This window comes from Anser brachyrhynchus (genome assembly GCF_964034855.1).
Source record: "Anser brachyrhynchus genome assembly, chromosome: 7".
In the NCBI taxonomy this organism is placed as follows: domain Eukaryota; kingdom Metazoa; phylum Chordata; class Aves; order Anseriformes; family Anatidae; genus Anser; species Anser brachyrhynchus.
The window spans coordinates 36,356,383-36,380,234 of NC_137701.1; the positions used below are offsets into that span (position 1 = coordinate 36,356,383).

The 23,852-nt window shown below is 38.3% G+C and overlaps 1 long non-coding RNA gene across 1 annotated transcript; it reads right to left on the reverse strand.

The window, feature by feature from the left end:
- Positions 1-249: 249 nt before the first annotated feature.
- LOC308198418 lies at positions 250-12,752 on the reverse strand. The gene is made up of 3 exons (XR_013953893.1): positions 11,803-12,752; positions 10,146-10,356; positions 250-1,440 (listed from the first exon to the last, which is right to left on the reverse strand). It is a non-coding gene; the product is annotated as an uncharacterized lncRNA (long non-coding RNA).
- Positions 12,753-23,852: the final 11,100 nt, after the last annotated feature.

Below are 23,852 nucleotides of genomic sequence, written 5' to 3' on the forward strand. Positions count from 1 at the left end.
CCTATATGTTTATCTCAAGTTTTGAAAACCCTTGAGAATACCTAAGTTGTGAAAAATGAACTATTTGTGTTACACTGAAGAATCCAAGGGATAGGAAATATTCCTTAGGTTTGCTCCCTGTGAAGAGCTGACAACCCAAGAGGCTAAAGCAGGAACCTTTTTACACTCTGTTTAGACAAAGCAAAGGTAAAGTCTGAAGCAAGTATGTGTCTTCCAAATGAATACCTGCTCTGGAGAAGGGTGGGTAAAAAGACACCAACATGCATGCTATCTACGGCACCCATAATAACTATACATAGAAATACGGTTTACTAATTGTAAGTCTTCATGTATTCTCCAGAAGAAGTCAGATTTTAAAATGTATTGCTTTTATTATTTATCCCATGTAATAATACATTTATGAATAAATCTCATCATGTGCACAAGACAAATATATAAAGCCATTTTTTACAATGGTGGTGAATGCACAGTTCCCTCAAGCATTAGCTGTCTCTAACAAGCAGGTTGCTGTGTCTCTCTGTTTACCTTGTCAGCAGTGTTCATTTCTGTTATCACTCTTCTGGAAGAACAAAGTTTCTAGATATGCCTCAAAGGTGAACATAATTATGCTGTTTACATTGCTATTCCTACAGGGACCATAAAATAGTACTTAGAACAATGTTTACAGTCATCAGCGAAGCAGAAATCACTCTGTACATACCGGAAAGGCAGAAAACAATGCCCCCTCACTAACTAATTACAGATGGGACCGCGCTGTATAAAGATCCCCCGTCTCATGTGTGATCTAGGTGCTGGGTACTTCGGTAGCCTGAAGCATGCAGCAATTACTCCGTCCATCAAATCAAAATTTCTCTAAGGTGTTTTCTTTTCATTGGGGCCCTGCAGACAATGTGACATACCGGTTTCTAACTTTATATTCAGAGCAAGGAAACAAATAAACTGAATGCAATGAAGCATGATTTAATGCACCAACTAACCAAAACGCATCCCTCTTCGATGAAGGACTTTTTCATCAGTATGCCTTGTTTCATTTGATCTTTACTCTGTTCGGGCCTACGACAAAGCTAACCAAAGCCCATGGAGGAGTTTCACGGAATGGTTGAGGCTGGAAGGGACCTCCAGAGACCATCTAGTCCAATCCACTGATCAAGTAGGGTCACCTACAGCATGTTACACAGGATGGCATCCAGGCGTGTTTTAAATATCTTCAAAGAAGGAAAATCCACAACCTTTCTGGGCAACCTGTTCCTGTGCTCTGTCACCCTTTACCTTCAGTAGGTTTGGGGTCAGATGTTCATGTGGGGCTTGCTGAAAAGCAGACTCTGAGCAGGAATTCTTCTGCAGCACTGCTGGTCCTCCCCTCCACATGGTGAGCCACCTTCCTCTGCATGCACGTGTGCATTGAGATCATAGCTACAGCAACACTTTTGAAAGTTAATTCTGTAAAATATGGAAAAAATACTGATTTAAGACAATGTAGAAAAGATAATTTGTGCATTGCTCATAGATGTAACTCGCAGGTGGTTGGGTATTATTACAGATACGGGTGTTTTCCTTATTTCCTGATTACTAATCACCAGTCAGTCTGTTCTGCTCAAGCTAAGGTAGCTGTGATGTGATTTCATATTCACATTCTTCATGTTGTAATATTATAGTTTTCCTGGCTGACACTTTACATTCATCATGTGGCGACTTCGTAGTCAGCTACCCTTGCTGTTTGCCTGAGGGAGCAGGGGATGCATCAGCTCCGTCACACATACACGGGAACGTCAGCAACAGAAGTTCAAACTAACCAGCCAGCACCACCAAATATGCATCATAACAACCCAAGATAAATCATTTTGGAGAGAGGAAAAATAATAAAGAAGTACAGCATACGAAATGGGACTCTTTGGGCCTTGTTGACACAGCACTGTTGGTTTTGGATGTAATTATGCTGGTATAAACATATTGCTGATATAAAAGTGCAGCTTCGGAGTGGTTATAAGCTAATAAGAAGGAGGACATACCTTCACCATGGTTCACCTGGACAGCACAGGGGTCTGGGGGGACCTTTGAGACAGTCATGCCATGTTGCTGGCCCACGACAGGCACCTGTGTGTCTCACGAAAACCTCAGCAATGTGCCCAAGTCAGGGGAACGAGGAGGCCAAGCCTCTCAGTACTAGAGTGACAGCACAAGAAGGACTTTGGGGCACCATAATTATGTCTTGTGCCATAAGCCATGCGTTGGAAATCACTGTCTAGAGACCAAAATGGTTTTATGGGGTTTTCAATCATTTGACTTCTTTTCTTTCATCTGTCTGAAGGTGAGAGCTGGCGAAGTCACTGAGAACATAACCATGGATAGCAGAGAGTCCAGAGATGCCACCAAACTGTGAATATTGTTCCTAACACAGCACTTTCTGTTGCAAAACTCAGGCCAAATTCAGGGTTATTGCTGTCACATACATTTAAGAGGTGACAATCGTGAAAGAAAGGACATAAGAGTCCACTAGAGGTACAACACACACATTTTCATTTTCACAGCCCATCTGTTAAATCCTGATCTCTTTAGACTTAATTCCAGCCTTATGAAACAAAGCTTCAAGAAGAAAGAAGAGTCATTGAGTTCTGTACTGACACTATTTAAACAGAGACTGGAGTCTGTTTTAGCTGCCACTCTGTTTACAGAGTTTCACATTAAAGAACTTCCCAGGTCTCAGATATATCTATTTTTCATCTGTGTTCAAATTATTACAAAGAGGGAGTTTTGGTGTGCTTGTCTTTCCAAGATACGATTCATATTATCCTCTGAAAACAGAGAAATATTTAGAACTCAGCTCTACACCTCAAACATTAAAAATAAAAAAGTTATTTCTGACTAAATTTGTTGGCGTATATGAATATTTTATTTATTTCTTACTCCATCTTAGACTAAATTCTCCAACCTCAATAGTCAATAAGAAAAAAGAAAAAAAAAGAAAAAAAGAAAGAGAGAAACTTCTCACCGACTTTCAGAGAAGACAAGAAGAAAACTCATGTGCTAAAACCTGATGGCATTAATTCCTGCGCACTGATTGAGCTGGTCCCCACAGAACACCATCACCATGGCTCACTCCTGGGTGTTGTCAGCCGGCTTCAGCACGCTGCTTGCAGGAGTCAGATATGACTTGTTCCCCATTGCGGTGAAATCGCTGTCTGAGAAAAAACTGATCGCACAGTTTGTGCCCCAGAGGAAGCAAAATGCTGGGAAAATGCAGGAGAACACACCAGCGGCCTCTCAGCCTAAAGTACTTTTCTGGGCTGTGTTTATAAATATCTGCTTCTTCAGTCCCTGGGATAAAAATTTTGCATTTTTCATCCATTCTCTCAACTAATTCACACTTCGCCTTGTCCTTCTTTAAATCGTTGCCACAATACTTGCACCCTTCATACCCATCATGTTGGAGCCTCTTGCACACACCACTACTCCCTAATGACTGCTTCATTTTTCACTCCTTCCTCTCTTCTCTCTCCTTTTTTTTTTTTTTTGAGACCAAAAGGAAATCTATGTACCCCACCTTCTGTAACAGGTACCTGACACTTGTCTTCCAGAAAGGCACCCAGCCATGATGTAACAAAGTTAAAATTAAATTTGTCATTTCCATTGCTGTTTTAAATTCTTTTTGTTGTTGTTTGAGCAACACTTTCAATTTCTTTATTGCAATGATATTCTAATTTTTATGTGGATAAATTCATGCACACATTCTCATGTGGACCAGCAGAACTAGAACATATTAAAGAAATCTGTTTCTAGGAAGCTCTAAATTACATTAACAATATATTTTAGTAATAACAATCAAGCCTGGCTCATTTCCTTGGGATTAATGACTAGCTGGGAGAGCTGATGGCCCCAAGAAGTAGTCATTATTTTACTAGAGATTTTTTGTCTTTAATTAGGCAAAAATTAGAAAAAAATCCTGTCTTTTCTGTGTGCAAGAGTAATGACAACATCTCAGGAGAAAAAGTACAATCACTGTAAGTAGGGAAAAGGTTTCTTTTAAATGTTTGATAACCTTTGGTAAGATGATCAGGTTAACATTGTGACACACCACAATTTTCTGCAGGTTTCATCTGTTCTCTTAGTGTTTGCATTTCTCTGATCTCAGAGAGATTTTTGTTGATGTTTTGAAAAAGGAAGCATGTAGATTTTGAGGAACATTTGTAAATATATTGTACACCTTTGGATAATGTTTTGCAACAGGATTGCTTATGACAGGTAGCTCTGCCTGACTTCAAGTTTGCCAGTTGCCATTGAAAATGGATGAGGAAAAGGAAGACTTGAAAATACATAAAAAACAAACAAACAAATAACCTCTCTTACCCCCCCACCAAAAAAAAAAAAAAAAAGAAAAAAAAAGAATTATCAATTATCTAATTGCAAACAGCAGGGAGTTAATAGGGAAAATGGTAACAACAAAAATGAATTACTCAAGAACTGTGTTGGAGAAAACTTGCTAGGGTGGTTAGTGAAAAACTACCAGAAAGCCCACACTGAACAGGAAGGCAGGAAGGGCCTGGGTGTCAGAAGGGGAGGCACTGGTAAACAGCTCCTGAGAGAGCTGCTCCATCCTAAGCATCCTACAAAGACACGTTTCATCAGTGACAAAAAAAAAAAAAAGTATATGTAGGCATAGTTACCACCCTTGATTTGGGGGAAAGAAGAGTCATGGTACTAAATGACAAGGCAGTGCAGACAGTGGTTTCATAGGTAAAGACAAGGGCAAAAGTGTCAGAGAGCAGACTGAGCCTGAGGACAAGTTTTCCTACCAGTATCTGACCAGGTTGCTCCTCGGTTTCTTTGCAGATTTTACACTTAAAAAAAAATAAAATAAAAAAAAGGAGGGAAGAAGCCTTTTCAGAATGCATTGGCAGGAGCCACATATTTTGAATATGAAAAACTTTCCCCCAACATGGCAAAATTGGTGTGCAAAGTTCAGACTGGTTCGATCCCCATTTTCAAAGCAACTTACAAGTTACCACCATCTTGCAGGTTTTCGCTCTCTTTAAAATGTGTTATCTGTAACTTTGAAAGTTATAGCTAGACAGAATTAGTGATCGTGACTATGTTGTTTTCAGTTCAAGTAGACTCTTGGTGTCTCTGTGTTAATTTATTTGTCTTTGCTTTGTGAAATTATGTGCCATTAACTCACTATGTTCTGTTAATCCTCTGCAGTAATAACTACATGCAACAGCCCTTCTGTCTAGTCAGTTGAGATTTGACAGCCTCTGTTTGCTAAACGTATCACTTCACCGAGACTTTGGAACACACTTTTCATATTTCTCCGTTCTCATTATCTAGCTAAGGTCCTTATAACATATGGTCCTATTTTCCTAATTGCATTCACTGTTACACGTCAAACCAAGCTAATCTTTCAAACCGTCAGGCTAATCAGTACAAAATGCATGGCCACTGTTTGCACACATGCTGGTAACAAGAGGGGAACAGGACCTACACAAATCTGAAAATGCCACTGAGTCCCATCTGGGTTGTTTGTTTCCCCTTCATTTTCTAAGATGATCTGAAACGCATCTTCTCTCTCATTTACATTTTCAGAGTAATTTTCTCAGCACAGAGCTAATAGCAGTGGTGGCTGATGTCTATCCAGACAGACCTTCACCATGAGGTGGGACTTCTGCTAGTGATTCTGTGAGACAGATCTTAAAGCGAATGGCCAAAATTATTCAGTATGTTACTATTATTCACAAGAAAATACAATGTATTATTTAACCTCCTCTAAGGCAGCAAAAATGTGGAGATAGTCAGCATAGTAATTACCACCCAGTTGTAGGTTTCTTATTTGGTAAAAATAAAAGGTAAAATGCAGCCTGCAATTTACTTGTCATACCTCTGACATAATCGCAGCAAGCTTGATTGTTCCCCCAGAGCAGGTTAGTCGGGAACATGCAGGTAGAGGTTAGGGGACATATTGGTTTGTACATTTAAAAGTAAACTACAAGAAACAGAGGCAAAGAAAAACTTGATGCTTGCACTGTAAAGAAAAGTTTGGTTCTAGTGCCAATGGATACGTCACAGACAATTCCATCAAGGCTTTATGAATTCAGTAGACTTTAACTGGTTTCTAACTTATCTTCAGTAAATCACCGATTTTTTAAAAATCTTGAATAAATGCTACAGAAACCTGAAGCCTGAGCCATCAGGACTCTCCTGCATTAGCTAGATACTTTGATTTAATCAAGCACATTTCAGCAGTTAAACTCAGAATACCCACACAGAAGGAAGGAACACTCATTGGGCCAACTAGCAATTTTCTGTTGACAAACTATTTTTCTCCATTCACCTTTGAAAATGTCATGAGTTGCTAGGCTATTGCCTAGCCCATAGTAATGAGCAGTGAAGGAGGAAAAAGTCTTTATTTGCCCATATAAAGGGAATGAAAACAGATTTATAGTGTCTTGCTCTCATTTCTCTCACACTTTCCATGTCTCAGATTCAACATATTTGAAATGAGAATTGTGAAACTATCTTCTACAAGAGAAACCTAAGTACTGCTCCATGGAAATGTATGTATTCACACTGGGACTCTATTTAGTGCTTTAGTTTGATCTGTAGTCTAAAGTTGTATCTGAAGTAACATCAAAGCGTGATTTTGGAACAGCTTTTCTTACATGTATTACATGGAGTTGACTTTATACAATTCAACTGATACAACTCTGACTAGAAATCGAGTAGGTAGTGACTCAATGTGAGATACATGGTAGTGCTAGGAAAGGTGTATAGAAGAAAGATAAGGACTATTAGATATAGAGAGCAGCCTCCATGTGGGGATTAATTAAATAGGTTTAAATGTAATCTGTTTGGGAAAGAGAGAGCTTTCCCCCATGACATCCCACCTCGGCTATGAACAACATAGAAAAAGTTAATAGGGATCAATTATTCACTATTACTTACTACAGAAGAGTTTGGGAGGGTGCAGTAAATTAATTTATGTAATTTAAGAAGAGGCAAAGGGCAGCGTTTTTTCATGCAATCACGATTAAACTGTGGAACTGATTATTATAGGGTGTTACAGATGCTAAAGTCATAGAAAGGTTCAAAAGCAATTAAACTAATACAGGGAAGAAATGCACTTCTGGGGCTAATCTGCACAAGACGTAGATACAACCTCTGAGCTCTGAGGGCAAGAGCAGGAGGGCTAAACCGCAGGTGTGCTCTCATTCCTTAGCCATTTGACAGCAGCCACTGCCAGCAATGAAATACTGAACTGATGGCTTTATAGCCATCTTTATAGCCATCTTTATAGCCATGTTATATATTCTGAGATTTCCTTTGTACACAGAGGTCTCTCAGCGGGTATCTCTGACCCTGACTGCTCCACAGCTGTGGGCAGTCACATCCCACCAGCCAAAACCCCGGGGCGCAGTGCTGAGCAACCACCTCATGATAATTAATACTGGTCACGTAAGCTGGAAAATGACATTACAAAAGTTCAGCTAATGGCAGAAAGAAAACAAACTGTAATTAAGAAAATTATATACTTCTCTGTATTTTAGAGGCTCTCCAAAGAAAAGAAAAAAAAAAAAAAAGGAAAAGGATGCTTAGGAGCTTGGATTTTCAGATTCAGATAATTAAGTTCTGCATTAGAGGCTTATTAAAATATATTGCCCAAGAGACCAGACAGAATGTAAGATGTCTGGGTAAAAACTCTCAGAGATAGAGAGAACAAAGCTGCAAGGCCTAAATGACCTTTTACTATTCCTGAATATCGTATGATATGATGTTTGAAAATGAAGATTGCCAAACAGATGGAGCTATTAACGAATTTAGGAAACAACATGACGTATGCTCAAAGGAGCTTTAGGAAAAAACTTGCATTTCATGTGAAATGCTGAGGGTCAGTTAAAATCAATCAAAAGTAGAAAGGAAAAAGAAAGGAAAAGCCATAACATTTCTGTTATTAAAAGCCAGAAGATACAAAGTAATAGCTCCAAATCAGCTGCAGTTTTTGTGTATCTACATGATACCCCCAGCTGGCTCTGGCGGAGACCATAGACTACACATCTTGGAGAAAGCAAATTGAAGCTGGTAGATATATGGCAGAGCTAACTGTCATAGATTATGCCTATATAAGTGAAATCAAATTAAATCCAGGAAAAAAAAAAAAAAAGATATTGAACCAGCAGTCAATTGTTGATTAAGAAAACATCACTAAAAATCTGAAATTTATTTGAAAATTAAGACAGAATTTAACTTTTATCTTCTCTCAGTGCAACTTTTGAAGCAGTCTTCATTTTCCATTGAGAACTAACAATCTTCATCTGCTGCCAGTGGAATACTATAATATGTTAACCTCAGTTATTTACTGCTTAGTGGAAAACACAGTTTCAGTGTGAGACCTGGTCTTAGGCCCTTTTAATTTCATGCTAGCTAGCTGGATGAGCAGTTCCTTGGCTCTTGGAGCACAGTAGCTTGCTACATAAGAGCATATCCAAATAGTTGATGTTACCCATTGCTGTCATGACGTGCCCTCTTTGACAGTGCATGGAGCTTTACAAGTGATGAGTTACTTGGCTTCTAAATCACGAGATGTGCGTTGCTACAAAATTCATAGTTTTCCATTGCACTCATACACATGGAGAATTGTTAATATATATATATATATATATAAACTGCTTAGTTTTCAAGCTGAGGAAATGGTTTACCCCTGCAAAAAGCATTTTTGAGTAACAACCTGCAGTGTGGCAATATGCTTTCAGAAGATGAAGCAACTTATCCCAGCATCCTGACATAATCTTCTGTTTTTTAATGGTGTTAGTATTCCATTTTCTTGACTCTCTATAAGCAGTTATCAACAATTTCATTAGCTAGTTCAAGACCAAAGGAATGGGGTGGTTGATGTCTGCTTTTACAGCCCCTGATGAGGAGGAATCTAGTACTCAGGAATGGTATCCAAGTGCCTGAGGACTGATATTTGCTATCAACTTCTTATTCTTTTTTTTTTTTTCCCCCAAACTTTTTGCTTCTCCCCAGCAAAGTTTGCTTTAGTTTAAACCTCTCAGCTTGTTTTCTGTGGTTGGAAAAAAAAAAAAAAAAAAAAACATGCTCCTAACTGCAGCTCAGAAGAGGTAATTTAGGGTCCCAGGAAAGCCTGGCTGAATGCTGCATGTGTCTGAGCTATTGAATTAGGTCTCTGTCTTGCCAAACTGTACCTGATGGAAAGGTTAGGTAAGCTTTCTGTTACATTTCATACCCACCACACACAAAATATAAATGTTAATAATTTATTAACACTTGTCATTAATATTGCAAAGTCAAGCGTTCATAAGTCAGGTTGTCTGGGCAACCTTCTCTTTTGCTCTCTCATGCACTATATTGATATGATCTGTAATTACACCATGACATGCTAGTATTTCCATAGGACCCCTGACTCATTTGGTGCACAGATCAACCAGGGCTCCTTTAATGAGTGCAGATAGTCAATATTTTATTTCAGCTCCACTGTTAATTGTGTGGTTGTATCATATTCAGCAGCACTGTTTAAACATTGTGCTGAGGACAGACCAACTAATCTCCTCACTGACTTTCTAGCCATATTCATTATTTCCCCATTTTTTTTTGTGGAATGACCATTTGATCCTCATGTCAATACCACAAAGACAGAGCGATAGCCTACTGATTTTGTTACAGGAAGCTGAAGTACAAACAGATGAAGGTCAAAACAGTCTGCTAATTTTGGACGTCCAATTTGGTAACTCTGGGATCTGAGTTTTACTGAGTGCTCAGCATTATATGACTTGAGGTAAGTGCAGTGCACCTTTCCTACTGCCTTCAGCTGCATCTGCAAGTGCTCAGCTGGTCAGGTCACACATGAAGGTGTTGATTTACATCTCCAGAAAATGTTGCATGCAGTCAGTGACCACCGGTAACAAGCAGGTTCCACCCCACTGCCACCCCACTGCCCACCTGCCCTTGGATGTGTGATTTCCCATGCTATGTCGTGCCACCTGGAAAAGGGATACATTTGGGAATATTTCATTTCAACTCTTTAGAAAGAAAAGTGGTGTTTTTGACAAGACTCCATGTTTTTTCCTTTTAAAAAAATGACCTAGGGACAAAAAAAAAAAAAAAAAAACAACACAACCAAAAAATGAAACAGAACTTACCACATTAGGTGGAATTAAACACTTTTGGTTGTCCAAATTATGTTGTGTTTCCATTGTGTTTCTGTGCTGTGCTGTTCAGACTTTCCTTCTCTTCCCTCCTTTTCTGGATCATCCTGAAAAGCCAGAAAACTCACCCATTTCTGAAACTATCACACATTTGTGTTCAGGTGGGCTTGAGCTGGCCTGTTAGAGCAGTAGGAAATGCTGAACTCTAACAGGAAAAAAAGAAAGGAAAAAAAAAGAAAAAAAAATCATATGAAAACTCTTAATAGTGCACTACTAATTCTTCTGTTTCATTTATGTTTTCTTTCAGTGGTTTAATCTCACTTGGTGCTCCAGATCTTCTGGAGAAGCAGGAGTGTGGCTGCAGCCCTCTGCAGTGTTATTTCCAGCACTCCGAAGCTTGCAGCTCAGCACAGGCAGCTGGCAGAGTTTCTGCATCTCTTACACGTGCAGAGTGCCAGGCAATTTTGTCCTGATCCTGCTTTCATGGAATTAAATCTCAAACTTTTCAATGATTTTAACAGAGTCAGGCTTGATCCAAGAAGAACAATATCCAGAGCTTTGTTCAACCTGGTGAATAATATTTTCTCATGGTACTGCAAAAAGGGATGAACTGATCCATGCAGTGACCTCTGTCTTCCCCTCAGTCCCCCCCCTTCTGCCATACAGCTAAACAAGTTAATACAGTTTCAAGGAAACTAAGTTCAGAAAACACAATAAATGGTGTACTCTCTTCCCAAAGCCAAAATAATCTGCATTTGTTTTGGAACACTGTAATGAATCACTTTAATCTTTCCTTTCTTGAGGTACTTTTTTATTCTTTCTATAAATTCCATCCTTCGTGAGCTGCACAGTTGCATTTGAAAACTCCTCAGATGAAGGTTTTAGTCATTTGCTTTTTGGTGAGTAATTGTACTCATTTTCAGCCAGAAGACAGTTAACCTTTTGAGACAGTCAATTGCCCTCTCTATGTACCTATCACTGTTCTTACTGGTAGTGTAAGACTAAAACTTAATAACCTTGAAAAGATGAAGCATTAGCTTTGCTCTGACAAAAACTCACTCTAAGTTTTAAGGCCAGAAATTTTCAAGGGAACCTGAAGGATTTGTTTTTTAGAGAACTATAGTTTAGTAGAGTTTGAAACCTGAATAATTCAGTACTTATTAAATTGCAGTCTATATGAATCAGACAAAATCTGTAGTACCTTTTATATATTTTATTGTAATGACTTATTGAGTTCTAAGACTACTGCTGAAAGATATTGCCAAATATACGCAATGCACTAATGTATATCCCTTTTATCAATTATGAAATCTTGTTTTGCCTTAGAAAATGAATCCTAAGTACTTAAATTAAATGATGGCTATCTTTAACAAACACACAAAGAGATTGTGATTATCTATAAGCATATTTAACTCTACACATCTTTGAAAAAAAATCAATTACAAGAAGCATTATATGCAATATATATACAAAACATATACTGCAACATGATACTCTTGGAATACTATATTTAATAGTAACTTCATAAACACCAAATTATAAAAGACTGTGCAAACACAACAAAGAAATACGAACACTTATCCAGAAAAAGCTCAGGATGACCTTTAAAGATAAGAATTGTCAAAGTAATGTGAGGGGGTGGGCTCTTTACCTGTCTGCCTGCTGTGTGAGACGGGCTTTCAGCACCTTTGTTTCCTTCTGCTTTCCCTCCTCCTCACCCCAGAGAGCCACCAGAAGTGCCCTGTCCTGGAACAGCTGAAACAGAAAGAGATGAGAGGAGATCTGACATGATTAGACCCATCCAGCATCAGAAGACAGAAAAGAGAGGACAGGAATGGTGGGACAAGACCAGCCTGGCCTGCACGGTTATCCTTAGCCAGTGTCAGACTTCTAATATTGCATAGTAGTCAGAAAAAATTCTAGGAGGTGGTTTTGAGGGAAAGGTGATGGGAGAAGATGAATATTATATCCATGACAGCTGGCAGGAGACACACAAAGGATATATTTTCATCTAAAATACAAAATGAGAAAAAATTAGTTACGGGGTTGGTTTGTTTTGCTTTTATTTCTACTAACGAGATGAGGAATGGTCTTTCTGTTTGTTTTGGACACAGAAAGGATCTGTAAAACCTTCTTCACTTGACAGATTTGCTTTCCTGTGTGGGAATAGCGAAAGCTCTGGGAGAGATGGATAAGAAAATAAACCAAAAACAAACAGACAAATAATACAAAACTCACACACACAAAATCCCATTGCCTAAACTCTTTTTGAGTGTAGAACCTAAACATCACCCTATCCGATAGGCTAAACCAATGATGATCTTGCTTTCTTCAGGAAGAGTAGACATAAAACTGCAGTTGCATAGTTAGGTGAGTCTCTGATTCAAATACTTTATTCTTCCACCATGCAGCATGAAAAATCAGACTCTGGGCGTCTTATCTAGGCTGTACAATGTAGATGGCCTTTGCAGCTCTTCGGCTACCTTGTCTTGGTATCTTAACACCCTTCACAGCATAGCCATCAGCAGAGATCTCAAGATGTCCTTCCTGCTCCAGCAGCAAGCCCCCAGACCTCCCTCTCTCTCTCTTCTCATCCCCATTTGCAGCAAAAGATCCCATTTCGAGAAGCTTTTGTGTGGGCTTGAAAAATTTTTAGTAAAATTAATCCTTTTCATAAGCATTCCAAACTTGTAATTCCTCAAATGTTAAGAACATTTACTGCTCAGAAATAGTTTGTAAAAAAAGTTACTTACTGCTAAATCCATCTGCCTGCTTAAAGGTGAAACTTAAATATATTCCTTAACAGCCTCCAAATAATACACTCCTCTGATGTGTCTATTTTCAGATGTTTTGTATTTTTCTGCAATCAAAATTGCAAAACTTTTTAAAATGATAGCTCTGGAAATTATATTTTGTGTCATTTTGACATACTCCTTCAACAGATTATGGAGTCAAGGAGCTAAAAGAACATTAATATTCTTTAGGCAGTCGTTATCTGGCAACTCTTAAGCAATTTCCTTGCCAAAACTAGAAAGAAATATCCCTACAAAGATACTTAAAAAGAGACAATGCCTGCTTTGGTGATCACTCCATGCAAAGCCTTTGTGAGAACTGAATTTAAGAATACATGCTTAAAGCTGGAAGTCATTCTTTGTTCAAATAAGAATGAACTGACCTGAAACAGCATTTCAGCTCCTTTCAAACCCTCAAAAACCTAAAGAGGTAGCTAAAGAAATGTCCTGCATGAGAAAATAAAATGGAAACTTTCGCAATATGAAGTAATTTCTGCCCAGACAAAGAGCACACAGCCATCAAACTCAGCATAAATTATAACCCAAATGCATGTGTTGTAGCACATTAACCGGTTGTGACCTGATCCTGCTGGCGCAGTAATTCCATGGAAACACTGGGGAAAAGACAAAAATGAAGGGAATGGAGATTTTTCCCCACTCTCTCCCAGCCCCTGCTCGACTGCAACAGGAACGCCAGGGCTCAGCTGTACGCAAATCACCCCGCCGTGTTAGCTGGTTCTTTTCACTGGTTTGAAAGAGATGGAGCTTACCGGAGCTCTGCCAAAGAGTTACACACAAGTGTGCCTTATATTACCATTAAGGAATAATTGGATGTTAATATAAAACAAAATATCACTGGCTTCTGTACCATACACTTCTGTTCTGCTGGGTTAGGATTATGCAGCCAGAAAGGAGGTGGAAGTTAATCTTGATAAATGTTAAGAAACAATGCTATGCCATTTGCAATTTAAAATTTTTAATTTTAACCTATTGGGCTGTTCCAAAACACTTCCTTCAATAACTTTTGAATAATTGATTTAATTATTTTCTTTGATCCCATAGGACTTGGTTGAATATTCAGCTTCAACCATTTCTAAAAATGGTTCACTATGTCAAGCATCACTCATTTATCTATACATGACATTATTCTATCCCTTCATAAACAACTTCAGTTTTCCCTGTAACATCATGACAATACACTCTGGGGCACAAGACATTTTGGCCTTGTCTCTCTAAGGACACATACCTAGTCAAGCACAGATCCACTAGGAAATCTGAAATCTTTGTTAAGAGCCTTGCGCTAAGATTTTTATAAAAGAGGTGGCAATTAATGTAACATCTGCTTTGTTTCTTCTTTCTTTCCTGTTGAAAGAGAATATTGATGTGAATAGATGGCTTATGCTAGGACAAAGCAAAGAAACAAAGCTGACTAAGGCACATTCCCAAACTTATGATGCAGCAAATATTAGGATAAGAGCTACCACACCTACTTGTACATTGGTCCACTGCAATGGCATGTCTACTGTCATGAGTTGACCAAAGTAATGAAAAGGCCATAGATACCTTTTCATAATTCATATGGAAATCACTGTAAATGTCTCAAGCTTTGCCTTGCTGGCCTGCACCAGCTGCCGATATGTCTCAGCTAGGAACATGCCCTGCAGACACAGAAGGGGCTGTGTGGAGCACATCTGCAGTGTACATCCACAGGATCAGTCCACAGATGTGGTTTCATGCTGAGCCTGATGTAACTCAGGGGTTTTTCCCCAGCCAGGACACCAAATGTTACTTGGAAAGTGACAGCGGAGAAACTCATGGTAATAGCAAGCAATTTGCACATGAAGGTTTGTTAATAAAACATGCAGAGATCAAGGCAGCCATTGTACACAATGGTTTGGGGAAGCTACACAGAGGATGTTCTTCAGCTCTGAGGACATGTGGAAGGACAGCTGTAAGGGCTGTGTCCCCCTGTGCTTTCACAGCCCAGTCAAGTATTTCTTCTGTCAATCTGCGGTCTTTGTGTTTCATTTGGCAAACTCTTTGGCTATGTGGCATACCGCAGCCCTTTGAAAACCAGTAAAAAAAAAAAAAAAAAGTAGGATTTCTGTATAATCACTTGTTATCTGCTTTGTTAGCTGCTAAGCCAGACAATGTAGTGTCCTTTTATTAAGAGCCTTCAGTGTACACACATTTTTTCATAATTATCTGTTGGGGTTTTTCAGCCATTCCTCCTGACCACATGTTTGGAAACTCAAAATATTTGAAATATGTTTGATTCTCCTTGAAACTTGAAATAATTCTCCAAATTCACAGCAAATAAGGCAATGATTATTATACAACTTTCACGAAATATCTCAGAAAAGCTCCCTTTCATAGTCATGATTTAAGAGGAACAATTATCACTGCCTAGCCTTACTTTAAGGCTGCAGCTTTAACAGGCTGAGATCACTGTGATTTCATTAATAATCAATAAAAGAGGCAATAGAAGTTTCCCCTTCAAGCATCTTATTCACAATGAAGGAATGTTCTAGTTTAAGGCAAAAATGTAATGCAGATGGATGATGACAACATCACTGGAAAGATCTTCAGGCATTTACATATTTTTCTGATTCCAAAACCCATTAGAGAAGTCAGGCACATTTTGCACTCACTTTTGAGTGCTGTGAACACTGTGAATTTAATAATAAAAAGGGTTCCAAGTCACTGCTAGCATAGTGCTAAATGCAACCTGTATTTCTCGTAGTTTTTTCCCCAAGTGACAATCTCAACAAGTCTAGACAGACATTTTCTCCTACATGTTCACTGAATCCCTCCCATTTTGCTACTGAAACACTTCAGCAGCAACCTCAGTGAAACAATGCAGCCAAAACCTAGCATAAAATTATGCTGTAAACCTTCAGTGGATAGTTGTGTGGAAACGTCTTTTTCCACAAATAAAATAATAATAATAACAAAAACACAAACAAAGAAAACACCTCTATTTATATCTTGAACATCTTGCTTTTATATATCCAAATAAAAAATTCATATTCTCTGATGGTATCAGGGAATCGCTTGCAGCCGAATAGATACTTTTAACATTTTCCTGCTAATATTATGATAGTAGCATTGTTATAGCTGTGATGGTCTTACAATATAAGGGAAACAAGGTCTGCAGGGGGAGAGGTAATACCTTTTATTAAACCAGATGATGTAGCTGGAGGAAGAGTGACTCTGTGCCCTGGTAAAAGTTTTGTGCCTGAAAATATCTGTTGTTATTTTTTCTTCCTTTACTGTGAAAGAAATTGGTCTTCTTCCCACAACTATTCTGCAATCACACTGGCTATGCTGGGGAATCCTCTAGCTTTCATTGTCCCTGCCACTGTCTAATAGACTCTGTCTATTGTCTGCCACTGACAGACAATAAAAATTTTACTGTAAATAACAACCAGAGCTTCTCCATAGCCTGTTGGGTGAAGTGTCCAAAAAGATGGGGACAAAAACAGGATTACAGTTCCCCTTTCTGTCTTACTTACATGTGGAGGCAAGCGGCACATACAGAGGATTAAACCCTATCCTACAAGATGCTGGAAAAAAGGAAAAAAAAAAAAAAAAAGCAGTGCAGACCCAGGCTGAACCAGCTGCAGTCAGCGCTTTGCACAGAGGAGCCACTGATGTCTCCCATCCTATTACTCCATGCCCGTTCCCAGCAAATGATGAGGAGCAGGGCCAGCAAGGGGCTGAGCCGCGGTGCCTCAGCTCCCATGAAAATGAAGCTGGGACAATGAGAGGTAACAACACTTGAACCAACAAAGCCTTCCCTAAAGGAAAGGTCAATACGGAAGAAGACTAAGGGATTGCCTTAGTTGTCAGAAGTGCCATCTTTTAATGAAAATGGCAAGCACAAAGTCATTTATTTTTCATGTATTACATGGCAACACTTGTCTTGCAGTCAGGTATCGCAGGCATGCTTTCAGTGCTGTGGTTTTAATGAGGTGCTTGATCCTTGTGTAAAATCAGCACCACAGCCCTTATCCAGCAAGAACTAACAAGGAACTATAAATGGCCCAATTACCAGGCTGAAATGTCATTCACACATTTGTTATCTCCCACACCAACAGGGAAAAATAACACAGAGACACAGTAGCTGAAGGCAAATTGCAATTACTGTCGATTGAACTAGGACTTGCGAAGCTCTTCATGTAATTCAAAGCTTTAAAATTTAACGTGAACTATATTTAGTTTCCAACATCAGCTGGGTTCATTAATATTTTGGTTTAGATTTGCCAAAAGTCACAATATCCTTATTAATAATATTAGCAACTCTAACTGTTGTCTACTTGATACTCTACTCAGTTTTTAACTCTTTTGCTAAATTACTTCAGGAGCTGCAGCACTTGAGACAGAAGATTTCTGTAACACATGGTCAGGGAGAAGCTGGACACTCTTCCTCCAAGTCACTACCATGTCAGTGCAGGGCATGATACCTGAAGAAGGGATTTTGCATATTTGTATTCCAGCTGTTTTTCTTGCACTCAAGCCTTAGTCATCCTCTTGCTAAAGCATATGCTGTTAATCTTTAAAAAACGCTAATGCGATAACCCCATCTAATTTAGATATTTGTATTAGCAGTACTGCAATGCACTGGTATGCCTAAATAAAGCCATCTTCGAAAAAAAAATAATAATTTGTATTTAACATTTTAACTGCCTTATAAAAATATGAGCAATGGCAGACAGTGGGAGTGCTGTGGTCATGGTAAGCAGCACTCAGTTCCTCCCCACTCTCCTTGTTTCTCAGGCACACCAGCTAACCCAAGCATTGCTCTGAAATAAAGCTTTTCCACTTACAGCTAGCACAGTCAATTCCCAGGGAGTAATCTAAATCCCTCACCACTTTCAGAAAAATTTGTCTGTTATATACCTAACAACTGAAGATGACATGATCTTCTATAAAGCATTTCGGATGTAAAGATGAAACAAAACTATGCACTGAATGTCTCATTTCCAAAGCGCGCAAGGAAGCTATAGGAACATGTTTAGATACCAGCACTGCCAAGCTTAAACAGCCTGCTAAAAGAAACAGAAGAGTGCTTGTATTCCCCCTCTTACCGTGAGCTGTCAGCAAACTCACTAATTGGGGCTGTGAAATCGCTTATTGCTGGTTTTATCTGAAAAGCAAAGAGGTAGGGATAAGGACAGGAGCAGATCAGGCGCTGACATGGACTGTGATTCACTCAGTTTATAGACTGATTATGCACTGGTGCAGATCAAATGTTTTCAACGCGTTTCTTCTGCTTTCCAACCAAGAAATATCAAGCAGATTTTAACACATATGCTTAAATTTGCTTACAAGAACAAGGGTGTTGCATTTTATATAAAACTAATTATGGTAATACATGGTGCTGAATGCAGGGAGCTACAAGCACTGGAAACAATAACCATGTCTTATCTTTGCACCTTTCTGAGTGATAATACTCACAGGCTTTTAAGAGAGAAATAACATTTTTTTTTTTAACTTTGGCATAGTTCATTCATCTACAGGATTTCACTGAATTTGGTATAATGCAGGAAGACAGCCTAATTTTCAGCAGTTTTTGGTAAATCTCACTTTACCACCCATCTTACAGAAAAGTCTTTTATAGATAGACCATGCTGTGTACTGTTTGATTCCAAAGTGATTCCCAATTTGATTCCCAATTAAGACTTGAAAAAAAAAAATCATAAAAAATTGTTCATGAGAGTATTGCTACAAGGTGTCTACAATTTGTTAACATAATAAAAAAATAGTTCCTGAATTTTTGCTATTTTTGCAATTCTTAGTATATAAGGATCTACTTACTGCAGCTTAGTAGGTCTTTCCATTTTCTCTTACTTCTTTTGTTCTGTTTTGTTTTGGTGCATGCTTTTTGGAGGTCTGGTGTGTGGTTTGTTTGTTTCTTTCTTTTTTTCTTTTTTTTTTTTTTTTTTCATTGTGACTATTAGGATAGAAGGTCAAGATAAATTACATTTTCTACCCATCATTTTTCTCCTGGAGTATCCTTCGCATCAGCATTTCCCTCAAGCTAAACTCATGCTTCACCAGTTTTTTTAAGCACAACAAGCAATCTAGAGCTTGCCATCTCATAGCAGAGTCAATCCAGCTTGCAGGAGAGGATATTACGTTATGCTTTCTACCCGGCACACATCACTCCCTTGAAAGCATATGCTCCTTTCTGCTGTTTAATAAGAGAAGCTTTGGCCTTTGGATCAAATGTCACTTGCAGTACCTGCTGGAGCCGTAATGTGTATCATGGATTTGCTGCAAAATCCACTACAATTATTATGGAAATTTTCCTTAGGAATATAAGGGTCAGTGGTTCCAGGGGAAAAAAAACAAAGAAACAAACAAACGAAATAATAAACCACAGAAAGACAGAAAGACATCCCAGCTACTGGAATGGACAAGCTACTTCACTTAATTCCCTAAAAGGTGCCTGGGACATCTGGACATCGCGGTCAGCCCAGACTCAGCAGCTTCTTTCCTCTGGCATGTAATGTATTGGAGTATGGAAAACTGTCCACTTGTAACTTAGTTACAAGCAAAAGATCAGAAGTGTTTAAATGAGTGCAAGCGCATCCTTACTTGAAGTTAAACAAGAACTTAATCCCATTGCAGGCATGGTCCCTACACTACAGCCTCACTTGTAGATTAAATTTTCTACAGGACAAGTTTTCAAAGGGCCTAGATTATCCTATGGCTATCTAAGGTATCTAGAGACATAATTAGTAGCTCAAAAAAAGAAAAAAAAGGAAAAAAAAAAAGGAATTAAAACACTCATATTTCGGATACTAGAGTGTATTTGGATTGTATTTTGTATCTTTGTATCCTGAGCTTAGGAAAAGAGCTTCATTAGTTTTTTTTTGTTTTTTTTTTTAAAGCATCTCACCACTGACAGAGACAGATTACTGAAATATATGGTCTTTAGGTCTCATTCAGTTCCTAATCACTGGATCCTGTGATGCAGTCAGGTAACATTTTTCTCTCCAAGCACATTACAATTTGCAGGCAAACTGGGTAACACTTTCTAAGCTTATTTAATATTTCTAGTGTGGTTGTCAGCTGGCTTATGAAATGTTTACCTTTACGGTGGTTTCCACGTTCCTCTTGATGAGTTTCCTCTTTGGAAATTAAACTTATCCATGATATTGTGCAAAGATATTGCCGGTACTGCTGACCAGAAGGAGCACTGAGTTTCCTGAGGCCGTTTCATAATTGCATTTTGGAATACAAATGAGTTTACACTCTGAAGAAGATATTTCATTTGAATTCTTCCCAACACAATTTCTTTTTTAAACTCCATCATCCAATGTTCACAAAGTCTATCCACACATTAAATCCTGTTCTGTGACTGTGCAAAATAATTCTCGTATGGGGTTCAGCCACACAGTTTTGGCCCTGCTTTATCACCTGCACTCTACGCAAGTGAAGGCCAGGTAGAGCGAGGTGGACACCACGTGTCCTGTGTGATGTGCAGGTAAAAGTTGTGCTGTGCGGTGACACTGAAATTGCAAATTCAGAATTCCTGGTTTGCCCAGCTGTGAGTCAAATCAAAGTAAAACAAGCAACAAATTGCAAGTGGATACTCTCCCAGACCACCCAGAGTCCCTCTGATCGAGTAATGCTGTCAGGCGGTAGTATGCATTATTAGAGCTGCCCTACTGTGGAATATTGTGTCAAAAATCTCTGGTAAAGCAGAGTTCTCTACTTTTTATTACTGTTTTGTGACTTGAATGCCCTGGGTGCTAAGCCCCCCAGCGGTTTAGAAAGGAGATTTCCACAGCTTAATATATGGCCCACCAGAAAAAATGTGGACACAAGTAAATGACGATTTTGTCCTTCTTCTATTCAGGCTTTTTCTCTTGTTGGTGGCATTTTTTTCATAACTACTAAAACACATGTGTGCTACACGAGAGTTCCTTCGATGCTCTGGTCTGGACACTTCGGTGTCACGCATTGCCCCAACTATGGCAATCATGAACTTTCAAAGAGGGTTTTTCTACTTTGTCACCACATAACTTCTGCCAGCTCTTCATTATCATCTTAACACTGAATTTTTCCACTACCTGTGTTTATATCTTTTAAAAATTTCTAATCATGATTTCCAGCCAGTCTAGACATGGATAGTTCATTTTATCTTTCTGCACAGTGCATGCTTTCCTGACCCACTAACCATTTTTATAGCTTTTCTCTAAACTCCCTCCAAATTAGTCAACATCTTTCTGTTAATGATGCATTCAGAGTTAACCTAAAAGGTGAAAAAGCATCACTAAATGAGCTCCTTTCTACACTAGCAGTGGCTTAAATGAAAGCAAGTTGAAGTGAAAAAGTTGATTTTAATGGTGCTAGCAGTTGAGTAGAAGTCTGCTTAGATGTGGAGCCACTAGGCAGATGGATGGCTACATGAATTTTAACAGGCCAATATGCTAATGTGGAGACGCCAATAAACAGAACCATTTGGAAGAACATTTGATGGATTCAGGGCAATGTCATGAGGATTTCAATATCTTTAAAAGGTCTTGGAAATTAGAGAAAGACAGAAATGTGTTCTCTTCACACTCCTTAAAGGGAATCTTTTTTTTTTTTCTTTAGGTTTTGTTTGTTTGTTTTTGTTTCAATTCTTTTTGAAGACATGAAATAGCAACCATGCAGTCTTTTTACATACGGAAATGTCAGACCAGGAAAGGACTGAACTAGTTATTGGTTCTGACTGAAGCAGAAGGGATATTTGGGGCAGGGAGTTTGAGGGAGAGAAGGATGTTTTCCCAAATGTGCTACTCCTCTGTATCCATGGACTACCATAAAATTTCCTCTGGTGTTAGAAGTGATCAGTAACATGGAATTGCTCAGCTTATAAAACATTATTGGTTGTGTGGAGAGATTTGTATTAAAATTAAAATCGTATCGAGTTCTGTACATGCCTTGAATATAGCACAGTGTGGAAATATAAGAAACGAAGGATGTGGCTCTTAAAATATCTACTCAAGAAAAACAATAAATAAAATGCTAAAAATGGGAATATATTAAATGCCAGAGTCTAGATCTGCAAATACTAAAGCAAATGTTTAATCATTTCCATCTTAGTTACATGAGTACTAATTCCATGATAAAGAGTCTCTGGCAGGGCTAAAAGGGGAAAATAAGAGCAAAGAAGTTTCAACATCAGATTCAACATCAGATCATGAGAAAACTTCCAATGTTTCCCAGAGCTGAGGATTAAGCTCAAAACATTTACAGAAATTCATAAGAAATTATATCTTCTAATGAAAGGGAAAAGGGTTCTTGTAAATTTTTAATCTAAACTATATAGACAATTACATTAATAAGACTTAATTATATCATGAAATATTTAATGTTTATCTCTATGCTAAATATTTTTTTGAACATAGTTCTCCTAGGAAGATTTGCAAGAATTTTGTTTAAGAAATACTTAGAAACCAAACAGAAACAACTATTAAAAATAATTTTGAAATGTACTAATAGCACAGACCATTGCTTCCATCATTACTTAAAATAAATAAATAAATAAATAAAAATACTTTGGTAATCTGTACATTTTATTCTTTTTGTAAATACAGAGAAAACATAATAAATACTTTGTTCAATATGTTCATTTAATAGAAAAGCAGCTCATAATGTACAATTAATATCAAAGTTTTGGCAGTAATGTGTAACTATTTATTAATGTCTACATTTACTTTGTATTTTGCCAAAACTAACCAGCCATATATTTACTATCATCCACAATGTGACTAGCTAATTAATCCACTTGTGAAATTTCCTAAATTGTATGTTACTGCTATTTTTGTTATTTGGCTCTTCAGCATGACAGTACTTCATAATTAACGCATGCCAAGCATGCCATATTTCTTGCAGGAAATGCACTGGTTTCCCAGCAGTGACTCTGCTTCAACACGGGATATGTCCCTACTGCCCCACAGGTTGGGCTCCAGTTCCCACCGAACATTGGCCCTGACTGTCTGTGCACCTGCCAACTGGTGCTGGGATGTCAAACTTTAATTTAAGAATATTACCAAAAACAGTGTAATACCCCTAGAACAGCTGTATTTTTTTTTTCATTAAAATGAACATTGCTAATGCTGAGGCAGTTTCCTCTGTAGTATCTGAAGGGCTGTACAACACTTTGGTGGCTCAGCCCTCCTAATTTCATTGAGGTTCATAAGAATTAGGTGGCAGAATGCCATCAAGTGATTATTTTTTTTTTTCACCCAAAGCATGAATGAAACACATGTGACGTATCTAACATGCATTAAAATGCATCTAATATGGTCAATAATCAATACCCATAAAGAGGCCCCATGAACACATGGACAAGTCCTTCCCTGGGCTGTCAGCTCCTCCCAGGTAGGAATCACTGCTATGGAGGCTACCCTGAAAAAAATAAGCATGTGTTTTTGTAAATTGGAGGCCTGTTCTTACATTTAATACAGTTAGTACATGTACTGACTCATACCTGTACATATTTTATATATATATTTACATCTAATGCATAAAATGTATACATTTCCATATGCACACACACCTATATCCATATGTGTATACAGACACAGACATACAATCTATACAGAAGCAGAAACTCCAGCCTCTATTTGTCCACCTCCCCCCACACCAGAAATATAGATTATTTTTATTTCTGCAGGGCAAGATCAGAACTTGTAGAAGAAAAAGGAGAGTAGTTTGCACCAACGTGTAGGCACAGAGGGTGCCCACGCAAGGATGACAGGGTTTGGCACATGGGGGTTGCAAAGTGGTGCTCTGCATATTCAATTTCATCAGTTCCTAATGTTTTATTTAATAATTTGTCAGAGGATGAGTCACTGTTATTATTTTTTAATACAAAACACACATGCCATTTTGCTACGGCAATCTC